A 26,340-nucleotide genomic window follows, 5' to 3' on the forward strand; every position below is an offset into this window, starting at 1 on the left:
AGGATTACTGAATTACAATACACTACATGTTACGGTGGCTGATTGACCGTGGTAATTCGATGGGCTTCAATCAAGGTGAATGATTATCAACCAGGGAATTCCTCTGCTGCTTTCAAGATAAACACAAATGTAAGTAAAGTATTGCTACAGTAAGTGTGTAAGTGTTACAAAACACACACGCACAGCTAACATGGACCAATGGTTCCCAAATGTTGTTTTATTTTTGCTGTGAAGGTGAACCACGTAAGCTTTCTCAACCCACCGAGGAGGAGGACGTAGCCACAACGACTCAAACCTTTTAGAAATCCCTGGCCTAGACCAGCCACGCTGTAGTCCACCAGACACTGAATCGGCACCTGAAACCCGACAATAAAATCATCAAGAACCTTTTCATTCCCACATGTGATCTGGCTGTTGTGTTGAACATCTCACCACCACCCTAGTCTAAACATCCTAAACACACATCCCTACTAGAGACATCAACCATCCCTCAGGCTGGGGCTAGGGGTGAAATGAATATGGAATCACTGAGCTCTCATTACTGACGCTTATCTACCATGTTTAACTCAGGAAAACAACAAATCTACCCAGTTCTAGTAAGGAACTTACAATGATGTGTGTGTGTTTCCTCCAATTGGTCTCTGGAATCCCAACCACACTGACTGGTCTCTTATCAGAGATAGGAGAGGGAAGTAAAGGGGGAATGTAACAAAAAAAACATGCTGGCTACCTGATTACACCACAAGAGTCATCATTGAGACTTGGGGGGGGGGGGGGGGTCTGATGAGTCTGGTGTGCCATGCAGCTGTGGGACATCAGTTCACACAGGAAGTAGCATGATCTATCCACTGTGATTTGTTTATGAATGGTTTGGCAACAATAAACACGGATAGGATGTGATGAAAGCTTCTGTATTTATGGTTGTGTAATGCTGGCAACCATAATGCCAGCGCCTATTTATGATTAGAATGTTTTATAGATTTGTTTTATTTTACCCTTATTTTACCAAGTAAGTTGGTAAAACATTCTAATTTACAGCAACGACCTGGAGAATAGTTACAGGGGGGGTGGATGAATGAATGAGCCAATTGGAAGCTGGGGATGATTAGGTGGCCATGCTGGTATAAAGGACAGATTAAAAAATTGCCAGGACACCGGGGTTAACACCCCTACTCTCACAATAAGCGCAATGGGATCTTTAGTGACCACACAAGGTCAGGATACCCGTTAAACATCCCATCTGAAAGTCGGCATCCTACACAGGGCAATGTCCCCAATCAATGCCCTGGAGCATTGGGATATTTATTTTTGACCAGAGGAAAGAGTGCATCCTACTGGCACACCAATACCACTTAAATCAGAAGAGTTCAATCAGAAGCTAAATTAAAAGAGAGGGGCACATTCTGATCAAACATGACAACCATGAAAGGAAAAGTACTCTCTTTTGACGAAGAGGCATCATAAGTCATCAAATATAATATATGGGTAGCTACATGTCTTATCAGGACCATCACATCATATCAAACATTTCTATTATTGTTTAACAATCCATCAGAAAATCATTGAGATGTGTTGTATTACTACATACATTACTTGCAGGTGTATGGAGCAAGTACATCTCCTTTCAATTGTGTTTCAATTTTGAAATCTAAACAGAATTTACCCACATATACTTTTCTGTTTTTAATCATTTAGAATATTGTTTAGGTATATGTTTTCAAAATGACCCAAATGATCGATAGGAATAGATATTGTTGGCGAGATGTGATCTCTCATTAAACGTCATGCTATGACATGTGAGAGGTGAATTTGCGGCGTATATAATGGTTATTTTTAAGTTGTGTGCCAGAGGTTCCTTCCCCGGCCTATTGTTCAGCAGATGTTCAGATGGACTCAAATCAAAAGGGCACATCCTCAAATCTCCTGGGCCAAACTATCTGTCTGAGCCACACAGATTAGGCTGTTTAATGCCAAAAAATATTTTTATGAAATCTTTCTGATACATTCACATGTGAACAACAGCCAATGGGCTGAGCAATAGAGAAATTCATCTTTACAAGTTGAGAATAGTCCAACAACATGTGTTGAAACATTTGCTTCTAACAGCTCTTTGCCAGTACTTTAATTTTCCTTCATGTTTCTCTATGTGAGGTTAAAAGGGCATTGACCTATATGTATCTTTGCAGTTACGATAAATGGCTAACCTGACTGAATAATAAGAAGAGGGAAATGAATACCTTCATATCATGTCAGAGTGAAATCACCACAAGTCCAAAGGTCGCTTCATTCACAATAACCGAATAAGGAATTACATGACTTAATGCTTTCACTCCTCTTTCCTTCTGAGGCAAACATGGTGGTCAGCTTCTTGAAATTCAATTGTACACAATGGTGATGAAAAAAAACAATATAAAACGACGAGGGAACTGAGGAACAGTGAGCAAGAGAGTAAATATGGATAAATCGTTAAACTATAAAATCGTTAAACTTCCAATACAAATATGGCTTTGATTTATTTCAGAATGTTCAATGAAAAAATAGGAGAATTTCAAATCTATAAACTAGATCAATTTGATTTAATAAAACTTTAGAAGTCAGTTAACTGTTATTTCAACCCACTTAAAAGCTCTAACATATACTGTAAAAAATAAATACAATTAAAAATAAGATTTGTAAGCACAGCATTTGTAATGATGCAATACAGTCATTATTGTTTGTTTGTGTAAAAAAGAAACAATGGGTTAAAAATGGACAGAAACTGTATATCTGTCTGAAGACTATAAAATATGAATACTATAGGTTAAAAAACATGTCACAATGTTAACAGTCAAGTTAGGACCCTTGTACTATATAATAACTGGCTGTACAGGAAAACCGTTGGGGCCTGGAAGAGCCGTTTCCTCATCAATTACTAAGAGACACAGGGGGTCTGTTTTCATGAACTGTGCATAGATAAATGTTAGAAACTGTTGTGATACACCCATAGCGAAAGCAGAGATATCAGCAGACACAGTGCCTTCAGAAGGTATTCACAGACCTTGACTTTTTCCACATTATGTTGTGTTACAGCCTGATTTTAAAATGGATTAAATTGAGATTTTGTGTCACTGGCCTACATATAATACTCTAGAATGTCAACGTGGACTTGTGTTTTTAGAAATGTTTAAAAGTTTATAAAAATGAAAAGCTAAAGTGGCTCGAGTCAAATTCCCCGTTCCGCTGGACAATAACCTAAAACACAAGACCAAATCAACACTTGAGTTGCTTACCAAGAAGACCGTGAATATTCCTGAGTGGCTTAAATCGGCCTGAAAATCTATGTCAAGACTTGAAAATGGCTGTCTAGCAATGATATACAACCCACTTGACAGAGCTTGAAGAATTATAAGAAGAATAATGTGTAAATGTCGTACATTCCAGGTGTGCAAATTACTTAGAGACTTACCAAGAAAGACTCACAGTTGCAATCGCTGCCAAAGGTGACTCTAACATGTATTGACTCAGGGGTATGAATACTTATGTATATGAGGTATTTCTGTAGGTATTGAGGTATTGAGGTATTTCTGTATATGAGATATTTCATTTGCAATCATTTTGCAAATATTTATAAAAACATGTTTTCACTGTGTCATTATGAGATATTTTGTGTAGATGGGTGAGATTTTTTTTTTATTTAAGCAATTTTGAATTCAGGCAGTAACACAACAAATTGTGGAATAAGTCAAGGGGTACGAATAGTTTTTTGAAAACACTGTACCCTCTTCTATTCCTGTGTCTAAACATCACTAAAATCTACAAAATGGTTTTACATGTTTTAGGATTGTTCTACAGACAACACTGTTATATGAGTTTGTAACAACTATTTCTACCACATTGCTACAGTCCACAGCAGCACAGCAGCACTGCTGACTGCAACCAACAGACATGTGAAAACCTAAGCTGTATGACTGAAAGAATGGTATTTAATACATATAAAAAGCCAATACTGAGTGTTAACTGCAACACTGCTCCAGTGTCTGTACGGGCCCACACTTTCCTGTGTTAAATCAATACTGAGTGTTAACTGCAACACTGCTCCAGTGTCTGTACGGGCCCACACTTTCCTGTGTTAAATCAATACTGAGTGTTAACTGCAACACTGCTCCAGTGTCTGTACGGGCCCACACTTTCCTGTGTTAAATCAATACTGAGTGTTAACTGCAACACTGCTCCAGTGTCTGTACGGGCCCACACTTTCCTGTGTTAAATCAATACTGAGTGTTAACTGCAACACTGCTCCAGTGTCTGTACGGGCCCACACTTTCCTGTGTTAAATCAATACTGAGTGTTAACTGCAACACTGCTCCAGTGTCTGTACGGGCCCACACTTTCCTGTGTTAAATCAATACTGAGTGTTAACTGCAACACTGCTCCAGTGTCTGTACGGGCCCACACTTTCCTGTGTTAAATCAATACTGAGTGTTAACTGCAACACTGCTCCAGTGTCTGTACGGGCCCACACTTTCCTGTGTTAAATCAATACTGAGTGTTAACTGCAACACTGCTCCAGTGTCTGTACGGGCCCACACTTTCCTGTGTTAAATCAATACTGAGTGTTAACTGCAACACTGCTCCAGTGTCTGTACGGGCCCACACTTTCCTGTGTTAAATCAATACTGAGTGTTAACTGCAACACTGCTCCAGTGTCTGTACGGGCCCACACTTTCCTGTGTTAAATCAATACTGAGTGTTAACTGCAACACTGCTCCAGTGTCTGTACGGGCCCACACTTTCCTGTGTTAAATCAATACTGAGTGTTAACTGCAACACTGCTCCAGTGTCTGTACGGGCCCACACTTTCCTGTGTTAAATCAATACTGAGTGTTAACTGCAACACTGCTCCAGTGTCTGTACGGGCCCACACTTTCCTGTGTTAAATCAATACTGAGTGTTAACTGCAACACTGCTCCAGTGTCTGTACGGGCCCACACTTTCCTGTGTTCAATAAATATAATTTTTTTGTTTTCTTTTTCTTTATTATTTTCCTCTAACCCTACCACCCCTTCCCTTAATTGGAGTAAACTAATGAACAACAACACTTAGGCTTCTACTTCCAACTTAAACATACTATATACATTTTACGGATACAATCTATTTTACAATAGTTATCTTTTGTTTGTTTTCACTCCTATCCTACCGCTACCCTAAACCCCTCCCATCTATTTCTGAAAACCATCCATATTGTCTATTTGCCATATGTTTTTAACTGTGCTGTTTCACAAAAGTTCTGAATCTACATTAAAAAAATATATTTTTTAATTTAAATAGGCAAGTCAGTTAAGAACAAATTCTTATTTTCAATGACGGCCTAGGAACAGTGGGTTAACTGCCTGTTCAGGGGCAGAACGACAGATTTGTACCTTGTCAGCTAAGGGATTTGAACCTGCAACCTTTCGCCTGCTAGTCCAACGCTCTAACCCCTAGGCTACCCTGCCACCCCAGGGGGTACATACATTTTACAAACACAGTATATTTTACACAAGTTATCTTGTTGTTATTAGTCCCACCCTTTAGCTCCTCTCAACCCCTCCCTCCCATCTATCACTTCCATATTGGATTGGATTAATACAATGCTTAGTGTAAAGCCTTATTTGCATTTCCCAGGTTGCCTTGGGATTCGAGTGAATTGTAGAGTTACCACTCATGACTGTATTTGTTAGTGACAGAGATATGATCGTTGTGGCCTTCACCCAGTGAGAACCTTAAAATTGTATTATTCATGACAATACAATACTTATTTTGAGCCTAGTTTTAGCCTAAAACAGTGGCCTGAAACTAATGGTTTACAGGCCACATTGGGCCTGCAAGTCACAGTATGTTGGCTTGCAAAGTGATGTGTAATTCCTATTGGAATCCAGCCAGAGTGGAGATATCCAACATTTGGCATTTGTATTCACCCGCAACCTGCATTCAGAATGACTGCCAGGGTTGTGAAGACTAAGATATGAGACTACCTAAAGCATCTAAACTGGATCAACCATTTCAGTAAAGGGTGAAATAAATCTAAGTTAAAGATTGGATTATTTTAGAAACATTTACGTTACTTATATTTCAGTAACATAAGATGAATTAATCAAACATTCTAAAAATCAACCTGCAACAGAGCATGCTGGGAAATATGATTATGATGGGCATGGTTTTGATTCAGCACTGGTTATTAACACCAACACGGGGTTATTTTACACCACTGAGTTCTACAGAGTTAATTTAACTCCTGAATCAACACTAGAGATGTTACACTGAAAAATCGACATAAAATGATACTGGCCAATTTGCTGTGCATAAAAAAAGGTAAAAAAAGGAAAAAGTAACACTGGTCAACACGACAATAAACAGGCAAAAACAGACAATGAATGGGTTAACACTGAAGATGTGGACAAGCACCTAAAGGATTAACTGAAAGTGGCAATGGGCATGGGTTGGTAATTAAAGAGTTAATACTTAAGGGTTAAAAGTGAAGGTGTGGTCAGTCTGGTAAAGGGTTAATAATAGTGAAGGTGTGTGACGTGGATATGTCACAGAGCCATCACAGGATGACAGTTTCTGTGAGAAAGCTTGACTATCAGGCAATTGTCAAGGTGGATGGGCTTCAGTCAGGAAGGAAGTTGACGGTTAACAGGTTATAAAAAGGAGAGTTTGTGACTCATAGTAAAACTTGCCAATCACCTCTGATAGCTCACTCACCTCTGTATATCAATGACTAGGGCCTGAAACCAACTCTATCTACCCATCATTACACACACACACCGCACTGACAGCTATAAAATGTTCATAAGATTTATATGATAGTTAAATGAATAGCCTATATTCAAATAAATTCATTTGAAAAGCATGTAAACAGAAACGCTGAAAACCCTCATGACTGATAAAACTCTATGAACCCTTGTAATGACCAATCGACTTTAACCAAATTCTGCTGTTTTTCAAAACCTCAATTTGGGATTAATCTGTCAACAAATTGGAGAAAAAAAGACAGATTTTCATTCAAACCAGCACTAAAGTGTATGTCTTCATGAAACAAAGAAAAGAGCAGTAAAAACAACTGCTGATAAAGGATGTGAGCTGATGCAATCTCAAAGTCTGATTTCAGCACAGCAGTGTGTGTGTGTGTGTGTGTGTGTGTGTGTGTGTGTGTGTGTGTGTGTGTGTGTGTCTGTGTGCATGCGTGCGATGTCTCAGGTGCCAATTTAACACCATGTTAGGTATACACAGCAAGGGCCACTCCCCCAACTGGCAGGTGTACAGACCAAGGGTAGTTTCCTGCTACACACCCTGGTCCTGACACCTCGACAAGGGCACCAACCCTCCAAGGCCTAAGCCTGCTTCCTCCTATCTGTGCCCAGCAGGCAGCCCTCCATACAGGGCAGGGTTATATAACCTTTTCACAGTATTGTGCTGACCCGAATCGTACTGTGCTTGCTCTGATACATTTTTTTGTACATAGTTGTCTTCCATCACGTTTATGGTAGATGCATAACTTGGCACGGCACATCTCGGCTCAGTAATGTGAAGTGGGTATTGGTGTGAGAGGCAGGCAGCGTAGGTGGGTGGGTGTGAAGGTTCTATTAGCAGGAGGCTTGGGAAGGCCAGACCACAGGGCTGGTGACAGTGACGTCTAACTTGAGATCAGATCAGTCTGGGAGGGTGACACCAAGCTGCCAGTGGTGGGCAACAGACGGAAAAAGTACACAGTTGTTGCTCCACTCATTACGGCATGTGTGAAATGTCTTTATACGCCGATATCAACCGACCCCATTTCCACTGGAGTGTCATATGACACCAAATGAAGAGCAGAGCACAGACAGTCAGTCAGTCTAAGGTCACCATGGAAAAGCGAGAGAGACAGCAGTGACACACTGTATCACGATTTTAAACTAGATTTCAACCAGACCGTAGGCCAGAGACGGTTCATCCTAACCTGAGAAACAGTCTAACATACATACTCATACCCATAGCCATCCACACCATGTTAGAGCATGGCCATCAGTTAGCATCCAGACTATGGAAGATATTGAGGGGACAAAATATAAATCTTACCAGAGCAGCACAAATACATTTTCTACTGTTTAATCACCACACCCTTCAAGGGTCTGTCAAAACACTTGGAAAATAAAGTGTATTCCATGAAACACTGCATCTTCCAAAAATCCCCTTGTTAAATTCATGCTAACATTTTGGTCAGTGACCTGCGTCGCAGTCAGAACGAAATTAGAGCGTGTTTTCCTAAAAGGGGCACGAACGACCTCAAAATGCCACACTTGAACTTCTCTCAACCGTCATGTTCCAAATGAATGTATTCATGTGTGATACTACCCCTCTCATTGCCCCCCTGCCTCCCCCGTGACACACAGACACAAGCATGCACGCAAGCCTGCACACATACACACACAAACACACTTTCGCACAGACACACACATTTCCATTTCTTCAGAGGAGGCCCAATATTACTCAATGGCTAGGTTACTTACCCAATCAGAGACACCATCTGCTCCACTATGTGCCTGCTGAAGGTTATGATCACAAACAGTTTCTGTGACAAAGAAAGAGAGAGACAGTCAGTCAGTAGACCATGAGGTCATGGGGGGTAAATACAGGCCAGGCCGGGGCAGTACACTCATGGTTTTGATCATTAATACTCCCTATATTGGATTCCCTGTAGTCAACTGATGTGGCCCTTTGTCATCAAGGACAGAAACAAAAGTCTGAGCCCCTATGACACATAAATGCACTCAGGTCAGGGAAATTACTGTACACAGATAGGCAGGGTGAGGGAGGGTTTGGGGCTACTGTTGATACATAGAGAACACACACATTAAAACATACTATGGTAAAAATACCATATATATGGTATAAATACTATAGTATTCACTTTGGTGTTTTTTCAGACATGACTGTAGTATAATGTAGTATTTACAGTTTACTATAGTTTAAATCATGTAGTAAAAAAATATGTAGTATATACTGTACTAAAGTAATTACTGTAGCGTTTTTTTTTACTGTAGTATAATAGGCAATTTGGTTAACGATGATGCTGAGTCTCAGATTTTTCACTTTAAAATGTCAAACAAAAAACAATTATTGCAACATTATACAAACAGCACAAACTGTCAATGTTACCAAACTTTGCATCTGCACTGACATTTTTCAAAGTAGTCCTTATTTTAAAAACTTTTCAATTACAAATTTTTGTTTGACATACATTTTAAAGTGAAAAATCGTTTACTGTGAAATTGCCCATATACTATAGTAATTACTGTAGTGTTTTTTGGAATGTAGTATACTATTGTATTTACTGTAGTGATTTGCGGACTGAGGTATACTGTAGTATTTACTTTATTTTGTCTTTTCCTTTTTTAAAATGTTTTACTTTGACCCCTTTTTCGCCCCAATTTTGTGATATCCAATTGGTAGTTACAGTCCTGTCCCATCGCTGCAACTCTCCTACGGACTCAGGAGAGTCGAAGGTCGAGAGCCATGCGTCCTCTGAAACACGACCCTGCCAAGCCGCAATGCTTCTTGACACACTGCTTGCTTAACCAATGTGTTCGGAAGAAACACCATCCAGCTGGCGACCAGCGTTAGCTTGCAGGTGCCCGGTCCACCACATGGAGTTGCTAGAGCGAGGTGGGACAAGAAAATCCTGGCTGGCCATACCCTTCCCTCACCCGGACAACGACGGGCCAATTGTGCATCGCCCCATGGGTCTACCGGTCATGGCCGGCTGTGACACAGCCTGGGATCGAACCCAGGTCTGTAGTGATGCCTCAAGCACTGCGATGCAGTGCCTTAGCGCACACACACAATCCATGTCTCAATTGTCTCAAGGCTTAAAAATACTTCTTTAACCTGTCTCCTCCCCTTCATCTACACAGATTAAAGTGGATTTAACAAGTGACATCAATAAGGAATCATAGCTTTCACCTGGATTCATCTGGTCAGTCTATGTCATGGAAAGAGCAGGTGTTCTTAATGTTTTGTATACTAAGTGTATGATCTATATTTGGCATGTAGGTTTCTCACTTATGGGTGCAACCAATTGGAACATGGGGGAGGGGAATGGGCAGTGTATAGTGTTTTTGAGGACATTACTGTAGTATTTACTGCAGTGTTTTCTTGTGAATATTACTGTGGTATTACTATAGTATTATTTTCATGTAGGGAGTTGAAGAGGGGGATGTGAGGAGGGGGATAAGGATGAGCAAGGCTATTGAGGGGATGGAGTGATCAGGAGGAGATGTGTCACTCCTCTCAGACAGCAGTTCTTAACAATAAAAGTGAAGTTTTGGGGATTTTGTGTTCCTGTCCAGAATGACTCCTGCTTACTCATTGCTGGACAAAGAAGACATGGGGTCTCAATAAGGCTCTGTTTACCATTCAGTTACTGTTCAGCCCCCAATTGAGCAGGCAACCAGGAAACACTGGGTCTGAGATAGACCAACATAACAAAGACCAAGTCTTACAAACATGTTTTTGTCCTCTTCTCTATTGACACCTCTGAGGGAGTTCACATGTGTAGCCCTTTCCTGCAGTCAAATGAAACTAGCGGCCTCAGGGGTGGAATGTTATTCATATTTTTCATAAATTCATAACCAATAAACTTTTTTTTTTTTTAAATACCAAAAATGTGGTGTTTCTGTGTCAAATGGTTTTGTTACATTTAAGTTTTCTGTGATGTATATAAAGTGTAATATTGGGATGGAAATTCAAAATGGAATACATTTCAACTCTATATCTGATATGGTACAGGTGTCTTCTTTCTTTAAGCCCATAACCATGTGTGTCAGGTGTATACTTTTGTTTCAAAGTAGATTTGTTTAAGACTACCAAGAAACACTGTGTGACCCTGATTTAGTCAACTGCAGTAAAAGGTTAACAAGATGATACTACCCCATTGTACCATTCATACAGGGAATCAACATTTGAGTGGGTTCTCACAATGGCAATGTGCATCTGTTGAAACCCATTGAAACACAGAGACTACACCTAAACTAGTAGGAATGTGGAAGTCAGGGAGGCTATCATAATGGAGATTACTCCTCTCCTATTGTTTAGACCAGACTGTGTGTCACGGGTACTGAAAGTAAAAGGCAATAGCAGAAACTTCTGCTTAACAATAAACCATTTCCTCTAAGCTTTTACTGTCCGTTTCATAATGGAAGGACATTTACTCATGTCTCCGCCCAGCTAAACAAAACGGAGCTATTTCAACACTTTACAATTAGGACTATAAAACCAAAATTCCTTAAATGTTATGATATAATTTTTGATAGTTCCTATCAATATTTCAAAACCTAGCCACATCACCACAGTACCGTCAGAAAAACAGATCCAGTTCAGAGTATGACAGGGTTAAGAGTTATGAAAAGGCCTTCATCCTCTGGGCCTCGTGTCACAGTTGGCAGGAACAGATTGTTGTTGTGAATCTAAACGCACCACCTGACCTGAAGGTACAACCCAGTTATCCAGCTCTCAAAGGGCATTTAAGGTGGCTGAGTATTACGCCCACACAGAAAACACATTGAGGTGTTCCAGTATTACGCCCACACAGAAAACACATTGAGGTGTCCCAGTATTACGCCCACACAGAAAACACATTGAGGTGGCTGAGTATTACGCCCACACAGAAAACACATTGAGGTGTCCCAGTATTACGCCCACACAGAAAACACATTGAGGTGTCCCAGTATTACGCCCACGCAGAAAACACATTGAGGTGTCCCAGTATTACGCCCACACAGAAAACACATTGAGGTGTCCCAGTATTACGCCCACACAGAAAACACATTGAGGTGTCCCAGTATTACGCCCACACAGAAAACACATTGAGGTGTTCCAGTATTACGCCCACACAGAAAACACATTGAGGTGTCCCAGTATTACGCCCACACAGAAAACACATTGAGGTGTCCCAGTATTACGCCCACACAGAAAACACATTGAGATGTCCCAGTATTACGCCCACACAGAAAACACATTGAGGTGTCCCAGTATTACACCCACGCAGAAAACACATTGAGGTGTCCCAGTATAAAGCCCACACAGAAAACACATTGAGGTGTCCCAGTATTACGCCAACACAGAAAACACATTGAGGTGTCCCAGTATTACGCCCACACAGAAAACCCATTGAGGTGCCCCAGTATTACGCCCACACAGAAAACACATTGAGGTGGCTGAGTATTACGCCCACACAGAAAACACATTGAGATGTCCCAGTATTACACCCACACAGAAAACACATTGAGGTGGATGAGTATTACGCACACACAGAAAACACATTGCGGTGTCCCAGTATTACGCCCACATAGAAAACACATTGAGGTGCCCCAGTATTAAGCCCACACAGAAAACACATTGAGGTGCCCCAGTATTAAGCCCACACAGAAAACACATTGAGGTGCCCCAGTATTAAGCCCACACAGAAAACACGTTGAGGTGTTCCAGTATTACGCCCACAGAGAAAACACATTGAGGTGTCCCAGTATTACGCCCACACAGAAAACACATTGAGGTGTTCCAGTATTACGCTCACACAGAAAACACATTGAGGTGTCCCAGTACTACGCCCACACAGAAAACACATTGAGGTGGCTGAGTATTACGCCCACACAGAAAACACATTGAGATGTCCCAGTATTACGCCCACACAGAAAACACATTGAGGTGTTGCAGTATTACGCCCACACAAAAAACACATTGAGGTGTCCCAGTATTACGCCAACAAAGTAAATACATTGAGGTGGCTGAGTATTACGCCCACACAGAAAACACATTGAGGTACCCCATTATTGCACCCACACAGAAAACACATTGAGGTGCCCCAGTATTACTCCCACACAGAAAACACATTGAGGTGCCCCAGTATTAAGCCCACACAGAAAACACATTGAGGTGTCCCAGGATTACGCCCACACAGAAAACACATTGAGGTGTCCCAGTATTACGCCCACACAGAAAACCCATTGAGGTGCCCCAGAATTACGCCCACACAGAAAACACATTGAGGTGGCTGAGTATTACGCCCACACAGAAAAAACATTGCGGTGTCCCAGTATTACGCTCACATAGAAAACACATTGAGGTGTTCCAGTATTACGCCCACACAGAAAACACATTGAGGTGTCCCAGTATTACGCCCACACAGAAAATACATTGAGGTGGCTGAGTATTACGCCCACACAGAAAACACATTGAGGTACCCCAGTATTGCGCCCACACAGAAAACACATTGAGGTGCCCCAGTATTACTCCCACACAGAAAACACATTGAGGTGCCCCAGTATTAAGCCCACACAGAAAACACATTGAGGTGTCCCAGTATTACGCCCACACAGAAAACATATTGAGGTGTCCCAGTATTACGCCCACACAGAAAACCCATTGAGGTGCCCCAGTATTACACCCACACAGAAAACACATTGAGATGGCTGACTATTACGCCCACACAGAAAACACATTGAGGTGTCCCAGTATTACGCCCACACAGAAAACACATTGAGGTGGCTGAGTATTACGCCCACACAGAAAACACATTGCGGTGTCCCAGTATTACGCCCACATAGAAAACACATTGAGGTGGCTGAGTATTACGCCCACACAGAAAACACATTGAGGTGCCCCAGTATTAAGCCCACACAGAAAACTCATTGAGGTGTCCCAGTATTAAGCCCACACAGAAAACACATTGAGGTGGCTGAGTATTACACCCACACAGAAAACACATTGAGGTGCCCCAGTATTACGCCCACATAGAAAACACATTGAGGTGCCCCAGTATTAAGCCCACACAGAAAATACATTGAGGTGGCTGAGTATTACGCCCACACAGAAAACACATTGAGGTGCCCCAATATTGCGCCCACACAGAAAACCCATTGAGGTGCCCCAGTATTAAGCCCACACAGAAAACACATTGAGGTGTTCCAGTATTACGCCCACACAGAAAACCCATTGAGGTGCCCCAGTATTAAGCCCACACAGAAAACACATTGAGGTGTCCCAGTATTACGCCCACACAGAAAACACATTGAGGTGGCTGAGTATTACGCCCACACAGAGAACACATTGCGGTGTCCCAGTATTACGCCCACATAGAAAACACATTGAGGTGGCTGAGTATTACGCCCACACAGAAAACTCATTGAGGTGCCCCAGTATTAAGCCCACACAGAAAACACATTGAGGTGCCCCAGTATTAAGCCCACACAGAAAACACATTGAGGTGGTTAAGTATTACACCTCCACAGAAAACACATTGAGGTGCCCCAGTATTAAGCCCACATAGAAAACACATTGAGGTGCCCCAGTATTAAGCCCACACAGAAAACACATAGAGATGGCTGACTATTACGCCCACACAGAAAACACATTGAGGTGTCCCAGTATTACGCCCACACAGAAAACACATTGAGGTGGCTGAGTATTACGCCCACACAGAAAACACATTGCGGTGTCCCAGTATTACGCCCACATAGAAAACACATTGAGGTGGCTGAGTATTACGCCCACACAGAAAACACATTGAGGTGCCCCAGTATTAAGCCCACACAGAAAACACATTGAGGTGTCCCAGTATTAAGCCCACACAGAAAACACATTGAGGTGGCTGAGTATTACACCCACACAGAAAACACATTGAGGTGCCCCAGTATTACGCCCACATAGAAAACACATTGAGGTGCCCCAGTATTAAGCCCACACAGAAAATACATTGAGGTGGCTGAGTATTACGCCCACACAGAAAACACATTGAGGTGCCCCAATATTGCGCCCACACAGAAAACCCATTGAGGTGCCCCAGTATTAAGCCCACACAGAAAACACATTGAGGTGTTCCAGTATTACGCCCACACAGAAAACCCATTGAGGTGCCCCAGTATTAAGCCCACACAGAAAACACATTGAGGTGTCCCAGTATTACGCCCACACAGAAAACACATTGAGGTGGCTGAGTATTACGCCCACACAGAAAACTCATTGAGGTGCCCCAGTATTAAGCCCACACAGAAAACACATTGAGGTGCCCCAGTATTAAGCCCAAACAGAAAACACATTGAGGTGGTTAAGTATTACACCTCCACAGAAAACACATTGAGGTGCCCCAGTATTAAGCACACATAGAAAACACATTGAGGTGCCCCAGTATTAAGCCCACACAGAAAATACATTGAAGTGGCTGAGTATTACGCCCACACAGAAAACACATTGAGGTGCCCCAGTATTGCGCCCACACAGAAAACACATTGAGGTGCGCCAGTATTACGCCCACACAGAAAACACATTGAGGTGCCCCAGTATTAAGCCCACACAGAAAACACATTGAGGTGCCCCAGTATTAAGCCACACAGAAAACACATTGAGGTGCCCCAGTATTAAGCCCACACAGAAAACACATTGAGGTGTCCCAGTATTACGCCCACACAGAAAACACATTGAGGTGTCCCAGTATTACGCCCACACAGAAAACACATTGAGGTGCCCCAGTATTACTCCCACACAGAAAACACATTGAGGTGCCCCAGTATTAAGCCCACACAGAAAACACATTGAGGTGTCCCAGTATTACGCCCACACAGAAAACACATTGAGGTGTCCCAGTATTACACCCACACAGAAAACCCATTGAGGTGCCCCAGTATTACGCCCACACAGAAAACACATTGAGGTGGCTGAGTATTACGCCCACACAGAAAATACATTGAGGTGGCTGAGTATTACGCCCACAAAGAAAACACATTGAGGTGCCCCAATATTGCGCCCACACAGAAAAGACATTGAGGTGTCCCAGTATTACTCCCACACAGAAAATACATTGAGGTGGCTGAGTATTACGCCCACACAGAAAACACATTGAGGTGGCTGAGTATTACGCCCACACAGAAAACACATTGAGGTGCCCCAGTATTAAGCCCACACAGAAAACACATTGAGGTGCCCCAGTATTAAGCCCACACAGAAAACACATTGAGGTGGTTAAGTATTACACCCACACAGAAAACACATTGAGGTGCCCCAGTATTAAGCCCACACAGAAAACACATTGAGGTGTCCCAGTATTACGCCCACACAGAAAACACATTGAGGTGGCTGAGTATTACGCTCACACAGAAAACACATTGAGATGTCCCAGTATTACGCCCACACAGAAAACACATTGAGGTGTTCCAGTATTACGCCCACACAGAAAACACATTGAGGTGTCCCAGTATTACGCCCACACAGAAAACACATTGAGGTGTCCCAGTATTACGCCCACACAGAAAACCCATTGAGGTGTCGCAGTATTATGCCCACACAGAAAACACATTGAGGTGTCCCAGTATTACGCCCACACAGAAAACACATTGAGGTGTTGCAGTATTACGCCCACACAAAAAACACATTGAGGTGTCCCAGTATTACGCCAACAAAGTAAATACATTGAGGTGGCTGAGTATTACGCCCACACAGAAAACACATTGAGGTACCCCATTATTGCACCCACACAGAAAACACATTGAGGTGCCCCAGTATTACTCCCACACAGAAAACACATTGAGGTGCCCCAGTATTAAGCCCACACAGAAAACACATTGAGGTGTCCCAGGATTACGCCCACACAGAAAACACATTGAGGTGTCCCAGTATTACGCCCACACAGAAAACACATTGAGGTGGCTGAGTATTACGCCCACACAGAAAAAACATTGCGGTGTCCCAGTATTACGCTCACATAGAAAACACATTGAGGTGTTCCAGTATTACGCCCACACAGAAAACACATTGAGGTGTCCCAGTATTACGCCCACACAGAAAATACATTGAGGTGGCTGAGTATTACGCCCACACAGAAAACACATTGAGGTACCCCAGTATTGCGCCCACACAGAAAACACATTGAGGTGCCCCAGTATTACTCCCACACAGAAAACACATTGAGGTGCCCCAGTATTAAGCCCACACAGAAAACACATTGAGGTGTCCCAGTATTACGCCCACACAGAAAACATATTGAGGTGTCCCAGTATTACGCCCACACAGAAAACCCATTGAGGTGCCCCAGTATTACACCCACACAGAAAACACATTGAGATGGCTGACTATTACGCCCACACAGAAAACACATTGAGGTGTCCCAGTATTACGCCCACACAGAAAACACATTGAGGTGGCTGAGTATTACGCCCACACAGAAAACACATTGCGGTGTCCCAGTATTACGCCCACATAGAAAACACATTGAGGTGGCTGAGTATTACGCCCACACAGAAAACACATTGAGGTGCCCCAGTATTAAGCCCACACAGAAAACACATTGAGGTGTCCCAGTATTAAGCCCACACAGAAAACACATTGAGGTGGCTGAGTATTACACCCACACAGAAAACACATTGAGGTGCCCCAGTATTACGCCCACATAGAAAACACATTGAGGTGCCCCAGTATTAAGCCCACACAGAAAATACATTGAGGTGGCTGAGTATTACGCCCACACAGAAAACACATTGAGGTGCCCCAATATTGCGCCCACACAGAAAACCCATTGAGGTGCCCCAGTATTAAGCCCACACAGAAAACACATTGAGGTGTTCCAGTATTACGCCCACACAGAAAACCCATTGAGGTGCCCCAGTATTAAGCCCACACAGAAAACACATTGAGGTGTCCCAGTATTACGCCCACACAGAAAACACATTGAGGTGGCTGAGTATTACGCCCACACAGAGAACACATTGCGGTGTCCCAGTATTACGCCCACATAGAAAACACATTGAGGTGGCTGAGTATTACGCCCACACAGAAAACTCATTGAGGTGCCCCAGTATTAAGCCCACACAGAAAACACATTGAGGTGCCCCAGTATTAAGCCCACACAGAAAACACATTGAGGTGGTTAAGTATTACACCTCCACAGAAAACACATTGAGGTGCCCCAGTATTAAGCCCACATAGAAAACACATTGAGGTGCCCCAGTATTAAGCCCACACAGAAAACACATTGAGATGGCTGACTATTACGCCCACACAGAAAACACATTGAGGTGTCCCAGTATTACGCCCACACAGAAAACACATTGAGGTGGCTGAGTATTACGCCCACACAGAAAACACATTGCGGTGTCCCAGTATTACGCCCACATAGAAAACACATTGAGGTGGCTGAGTATTACGCCCACACAGAAAACACATTGAGGTGCCCCAGTATTAAGCCCACACAGAAAACACATTGAGGTGTCCCAGTATTAAGCCCACACAGAAAACACATTGAGGTGGCTGAGTATTACACCCACACAGAAAACACATTGAGGTGCCCCAGTATTACGCCCACATAGAAAACACATTGAGGTGCCCCAGTATTAAGCCCACACAGAAAATACATTGAAGTGGCTGAGTATTACGCCCACACAGAAAACACATTGAGGTGCCCCAGTATTGCGCCCACACAGAAAACACATTGAGGTGCGCCAGTATTACGCCCACACAGAAAACACATTGAGGTGCCCCAGTATTAAGCCCACACAGAAAACACATTGAGGTGCCCCAGTATTAAGCCACACAGAAAACACATTGAGGTGCCCCAGTATTAAGCCCACACAGAAAACACATTGAGGTGTCCCAGTATTACGCCCACACAGAAAACACATTGAGGTGTCCCAGTATTACGCCCACACAGAAAACACATTGAGGTGCCCCAGTATTACTCCCACACAGAAAACACATTGAGGTGCCCCAGTATTAAGCCCACACAGAAAACACATTGAGGTGTCCCAGTATTACGCCCACACAGAAAACACATTGAGGTGTCCCAGTATTACACCCACACAGAAAACCCATTGAGGTGCCCCAGTATTACGCCCACACAGAAAACACATTGAGGTGGCTGAGTATTACGCCCACACAGAAAATACATTGAGGTGGCTGAGTATTACGCCCACAAAGAAAACACATTGAGGTGCCCCAATATTGCGCCCACACAGAAAAGACATTGAGGTGTCCCAGTATTACTCCCACACAGAAAATACATTGAGGTGGCTGAGTATTACGCCCACACAGAAAACACATTGAGGTGGCTGAGTATTACGCCCACACAGAAAACACATTGAGGTGCCCCAGTATTAAGCCCACACAGAAAACACATTGAGGTGCCCCAGTATTAAGCCCACACAGAAAACACATTGAGGTGGTTAAGTATTACACCCACACAGAAAACACATTGAGGTGCCCCAGTATTAAGCCCACACAGAAAACACATTGAGGTGTCCCAGTATTACGCCCACACAGAAAACACATTGAGGTGGCTGAGTATTACGCTCACACAGAAAACACATTGAGATGTCCCAGTATTACGCCCACACAGAAAACACATTGAGGTGTTCCAGTATTACGCCCACACAGAAAACACATTGAGGTGTCCCAGTATTACGCCCACACAGAAAACACATTGAGGTGTCCCAGTATTACGCCCACACAGAAAACCCATTGAGGTGTCGCAGTATTATGCCCACACAGAAAACACATTGAGGTGTCCCAGTATTACGCCCACACAGAAAACACATTGAGGTGTTGCAGTATTACGCCCACACAAAAAACACATTGAGGTGTCCCAGTATTACGCCAACAAAGTAAATACATTGAGGTGGCTGAGTATTACGCCCACACAGAAAACACATTGAGGTACCCCATTATTGCACCCACACAGAAAACACATTGAGGTGCCCCAGTATTACTCCCACACAGAAAACACATTGAGGTGGCTGAGTATTACGCCCACACAGAAAACACATTGAGGTGCCCCAGTATTAAGCCCACACAGAAAACACATTGAGGTGCCCCAGTATTAAGCCCACACAGAAAACACATTGAGGTGGTTAAGTATTACACCCACACAGAAAACACATTGAGGTGCCCCAGTATTAAGCCCACACAGAAAACACATTGAGGTGTCCCAGTATTACGCCCACACAGAAAACACATTGAGGTGGCTGAGTATTACGCTCACACAGAAAACACATTGAGATGTCCCAGTATTACGCCCACACAGAAAACACATTGAGGTGTTCCAGTATTACGCCCACACAGAAAACACATTGAGGTGTCCCAGTATTACGCCCACACAGAAAACACATTGAGGTGTCCCAGTATTACGCCCACACAGAAAACCCATTGAGGTGTCGCAGTATTATGCCCACACAGAAAACACATTGAGGTGTCCCAGTATTACGCCCACACAGAAAACACATTGAGGTGTTGCAGTATTACGCCCACACAAAAAACACATTGAGGTGTCCCAGTATTACGCCAACAAAGTAAATACATTGAGGTGGCTGAGTATTACGCCCACACAGAAAACACATTGAGGTACCCCATTATTGCACCCACACAGAAAACACATTGAGGTGCCCCAGTATTACTCCCACACAGAAAACACATTGAGGTGCCCCAGTATTAAGCCCACACAGAAAACACATTGAGGTGTCCCAGGATTACGCCCACACAGAAAACACATTGAGGTGTCCCAGTATTACGCCCACACAGAAAACACATTGAGGTGGCTGAGTATTACGCCCACACAGAAAAAACATTGCGGTGTCCCAGTATTACGCTCACATAGAAAACACATTGAGGTGTTCCAGTATTACGCCCACACAGAAAACACATTGAGGTGTCCCAGTATTACGCCCACACAGAAAATACATTGAGGTGGCTGAGTATTACGCCCACACAGAAAACACATTGAGGTACCCCAGTATTGCGCCCACACAGAAAACACATTGAGGTGCCCCAGTATTACTCCCACACAGAAAACACATTGAGGTGCCCCAGTATTAAGCCCACACAGAAAACACATTGAGGTGTCCCAGTATTACGCCCACACAGAAAACATATTGAGGTGTCCCAGTATTACGCCCACACAGAAAACCCATTGAGGTGCCCCAGTATTACACCCACACAGAAAACACATTGAGATGGCTGACTATTACGCCCACACAGAAAACACATTGAGGTGTCCCAGTATTACGCCCACACAGAAAACACATTGAGGTGGCTGAGTATTACGCCCACACAGAAAACACATTGCGGTGTCCCAGTATTACGCCCACATAGAAAACACATTGAGGTGGCTGAGTATTACGCCCACACAGAAAACACATTGAGGTGCCCCAGTATTAAGCCCACACAGAAAACACATTGAGGTGTCCCAGTATTAAGCCCACACAGAAAACACATTGAGGTGGCTGAGTATTACACCCACACAGAAAACACATTGAGGTGCCCCAGTATTACGCCCACATAGAAAACACATTGAGGTGCCCCAGTATTAAGCCCACACAGAAAATACATTGAGGTGGCTGAGTATTACGCCCACACAGAAAACACATTGAGGTGCCCCAATATTGCGCCCACACAGAAAACCCATTGAGGTGCCCCAGTATTAAGCCCACACAGAAAACACATTGAGGTGTTCCAGTATTACGCCCACACAGAAAACCCATTGAGGTGCCCCAGTATTAAGCCCACACAGAAAACACATTGAGGTGTCCCAGTATTACGCCCACACAGAAAACACATTGAGGTGGCTGAGTATTACGCCCACACAGAGAACACATTGCGGTGTCCCAGTATTACGCCCACATAGAAAACACATTGAGGTGGCTGAGTATTACGCCCACACAGAAAACTCATTGAGGTGCCCCAGTATTAAGCCCACACAGAAAACACATTGAGGTGCCCCAGTATTAAGCCCACACAGAAAACACATTGAGGTGGTTAAGTATTACACCTCCACAGAAAACACATTGAGGTGCCCCAGTATTAAGCCCACATAGAAAACACATTGAGGTGCCCCAGTATTAAGCCCACACAGAAAACACATTGAGATGGCTGACTATTACGCCCACACAGAAAACACATTGAGGTGTCCCAGTATTACGCCCACACAGAAAACACATTGAGGTGGCTGAGTATTACGCCCACACAGAAAACACATTGCGGTGTCCCAGTATTACGCCCACATAGAAAACACATTGAGGTGGCTGAGTATTACGCCCACACAGAAAACACATTGAGGTGCCCCAGTATTAAGCCCACACAGAAAACACATTGAGGTGTCCCAGTATTAAGCCCACACAGAAAACACATTGAGGTGGCTGAGTATTACACCCACACAGAAAACACATTGAGGTGCCCCAGTATTACGCCCACATAGAAAACACATTGAGGTGCCCCAGTATTAAGCCCACACAGAAAATACATTGAAGTGGCTGAGTATTACGCCCACACAGAAAACACATTGAGGTGCCCCAGTATTGCGCCCACACAGAAAACACATTGAGGTGCGCCAGTATTACGCCCACACAGAAAACACATTGAGGTGCCCCAGTATTAAGCCCACACAGAAAACACATTGAGGTGCCCCAGTATTAAGCCACACAGAAAACACATTGAGGTGCCCCAGTATTAAGCCCACACAGAAAACACATTGAGGTGTCCCAGTATTACGCCCACACAGAAAACACATTGAGGTGTCCCAGTATTACGCCCACACAGAAAACACATTGAGGTGCCCCAGTATTACTCCCACACAGAAAACACATTGAGGTGCCCCAGTATTAAGCCCACACAGAAAACACATTGAGGTGTCCCAGTATTACGCCCACACAGAAAACACATTGAGGTGTCCCAGTATTACACCCACACAGAAAACCCATTGAGGTGCCCCAGTATTACGCCCACACAGAAAACACATTGAGGTGGCTGAGTATTACGCCCACACAGAAAATACATTGAGGTGGCTGAGTATTACGCCCACAAAGAAAACACATTGAGGTGCCCCAATATTGCGCCCACACAGAAAAGACATTGAGGTGTCCCAGTATTACTCCCACACAGAAAATACATTGAGGTGGCTGAGTATTACGCCCACACAGAAAACACATTGAGGTGGCTGAGTATTACGCCCACACAGAAAACACATTGAGGTGCCCCAGTATTAAGCCCACACAGAAAACACATTGAGGTGCCCCAGTATTAAGCCCACACAGAAAACACATTGAGGTGGTTAAGTATTACACCCACACAGAAAACACATTGAGGTGCCCCAGTATTAAGCCCACACAGAAAACACATTGAGGTGTCCCAGTATTACGCCCACACAGAAAACACATTGAGGTGGCTGAGTATTACGCTCACACAGAAAACACATTGAGATGTCCCAGTATTACGCCCACACAGAAAACACATTGAGGTGTTCCAGTATTACGCCCACACAGAAAACACATTGAGGTGTCCCAGTATTACGCCCACACAGAAAACACATTGAGGTGTCCCAGTATTACGCCCACACAGAAAACCCATTGAGGTGTCGCAGTATTATGCCCACACAGAAAACACATTGAGGTGTCCCAGTATTACGCCCACACAGAAAACACATTGAGGTGTTGCAGTATTACGCCCACACAAAAAACACATTGAGGTGTCCCAGTATTACGCCAACAAAGTAAATACATTGAGGTGGCTGAGTATTACGCCCACACAGAAAACACATTGAGGTACCCCATTATTGCACCCACACAGAAAACACATTGAGGTGCCCCAGTATTACTCCCACACAGAAAACACATTGAGGTGCCCCAGTATTAAGCCCACACAGAAAACACATTGAGGTGTCCCAGGATTACGCCCACACAGAAAACACATTGAGGTGTCCCAGTATTACGCCCACACAGAAAACACATTGAGGTGGCTGAGTATTACGCCCACACAGAAAAAACATTGCGGTGTCCCAGTATTACGCTCACATAGAAAACACATTGAGGTGTTCCAGTATTACGCCCACACAGAAAACACATTGAGGTGTCCCAGTATTACGCCCACACAGAAAATACATTGAGGTGGCTGAGTATTACGCCCACACAGAAAACACATTGAGGTACCCCAGTATTGCGCCCACACAGAAAACACATTGAGGTGCCCCAGTATTACTCCCACACAGAAAACACATTGAGGTGCCCCAGTATTAAGCCCACACAGAAAACACATTGAGGTGTCCCAGTATTACGCCCACACAGAAAACATATTGAGGTGTCCCAGTATTACGCCCACACAGAAAACCCATTGAGGTGCCCCAGTATTACACCCACACAGAAAACACATTGAGATGGCTGACTATTACGCCCACACAGAAAACACATTGAGGTGTCCCAGTATTACGCCCACACAGAAAACACATTGAGGTGGCTGAGTATTACGCCCACACAGAAAACACATTGCGGTGTCCCAGTATTACGCCCACATAGAAAACACATTGAGGTGGCTGAGTATTACGCCCACACAGAAAACACATTGAGGTGCCCCAGTATTAAGCCCACACAGAAAACACATTGAGGTGTCCCAGTATTAAGCCCACACAGAAAACACATTGAGGTGGCTGAGTATTACACCCACACAGAAAACACATTGAGGTGCCCCAGTATTACGCCCACATAGAAAACACATTGAGGTGCCCCAGTATTAAGCCCACACAGAAAATACATTGAGGTGGCTGAGTATTACGCCCACACAGAAAACACATTGAGGTGCCCCAATATTGCGCCCACACAGAAAACCCATTGAGGTGCCCCAGTATTAAGCCCACACAGAAAACACATTGAGGTGTTCCAGTATTACGCCCACACAGAAAACCCATTGAGGTGCCCCAGTATTAAGCCCACACAGAAAACACATTGAGGTGTCCCAGTATTACGCCCACACAGAAAACACATTGAGGTGGCTGAGTATTACGCCCACACAGAGAACACATTGCGGTGTCCCAGTATTACGCCCACATAGAAAACACATTGAGGTGGCTGAGTATTACGCCCACACAGAAAACTCATTGAGGTGCCCCAGTATTAAGCCCACACAGAAAACACATTGAGGTGCCCCAGTATTAAGCCCACACAGAAAACACATTGAGGTGGTTAAGTATTACACCTCCACAGAAAACACATTGAGGTGCCCCAGTATTAAGCCCACATAGAAAACACATTGAGGTGCCCCAGTATTAAGCCCACACAGAAAACACATTGAGATGGCTGACTATTACGCCCACACAGAAAACACATTGAGGTGTCCCAGTATTACGCCCACACAGAAAACACATTGAGGTGGCTGAGTATTACGCCCACACAGAAAACACATTGCGGTGTCCCAGTATTACGCCCACATAGAAAACACATTGAGGTGGCTGAGTATTACGCCCACACAGAAAACACATTGAGGTGCCCCAGTATTAAGCCCACACAGAAAACACATTGAGGTGTCCCAGTATTAAGCCCACACAGAAAACACATTGAGGTGGCTGAGTATTACACCCACACAGAAAACACATTGAGGTGCCCCAGTATTACGCCCACATAGAAAACACATTGAGGTGCCCCAGTATTAAGCCCACACAGAAAATACATTGAGGTGGCTGAGTATTACGCCCACACAGAAAACACATTGAGGTGCCCCAATATTGCGCCCACACAGAAAACCCATTGAGGTGCCCCAGTATTAAGCCCACACAGAAAACACATTGAGGTGTTCCAGTATTACGCCCACACAGAAAACCCATTGAGGTGCCCCAGTATTAAGCCCACACAGAAAACACATTGAGGTGTCCCAGTATTACGCCCACACAGAAAACACATTGAGGTGGCTGAGTATTACGCCCACACAGAAAACTCATTGAGGTGCCCCAGTATTAAGCCCACACAGAAAACACATTGAGGTGCCCCAGTATTAAGCCCAAACAGAAAACACATTGAGGTGGTTAAGTATTACACCTCCACAGAAAACACATTGAGGTGCCCCAGTATTAAGCACACATAGAAAACACATTGAGGTGCCCCAGTATTAAGCCCACACAGAAAATACATTGAAGTGGCTGAGTATTACGCCCACACAGAAAACACATTGAGGTGCCCCAGTATTGCGCCCACACAGAAAACACATTGAGGTGCGCCAGTATTACGCCCACACAGAAAACACATTGAGGTGCCCCAGTATTAAGCCCACACAGAAAACACATTGAGGTGCCCCAGTATTAAGCCACACAGAAAACACATTGAGGTGCCCCAGTATTAAGCCCACACAGAAAACACATTGAGGTGTCCCAGTATTACGCCCACACAGAAAACACATTGAGGTGTCCCAGTATTACGCCCACACAGAAAACACATTGAGGTGCCCCAGTATTACTCCCACACAGAAAACACATTGAGGTGCCCCAGTATTAAGCCCACACAGAAAACACATTGAGGTGTCCCAGTATTACGCCCACACAGAAAACACATTGAG

General features: G+C 43.8%; 1 long non-coding RNA gene across 2 annotated transcripts in view; it reads right to left on the reverse strand.

The window, feature by feature from the left end:
• Positions 1 to 26,340, reverse strand: part of LOC109891808 (uncharacterized) — a 62,968-nt gene that overhangs the window by 11,588 nt on the left and 25,040 nt on the right. For both annotated transcript variants that reach the window (XR_004210290.1, XR_004210289.1), the window contains exon 3: positions 8,508 to 8,569. This is a non-coding gene — a long non-coding RNA (uncharacterized LOC109891808). The remainder of the gene's footprint in view (positions 1 to 8,507; positions 8,570 to 26,340) is intronic.

Source organism: Oncorhynchus kisutch, linkage group LG6 (genome assembly GCF_002021735.2).
Source record: "Oncorhynchus kisutch isolate 150728-3 linkage group LG6, Okis_V2, whole genome shotgun sequence".
Classification (NCBI taxonomy): Eukaryota; Metazoa; Chordata; class Actinopteri; order Salmoniformes; family Salmonidae; genus Oncorhynchus; species Oncorhynchus kisutch.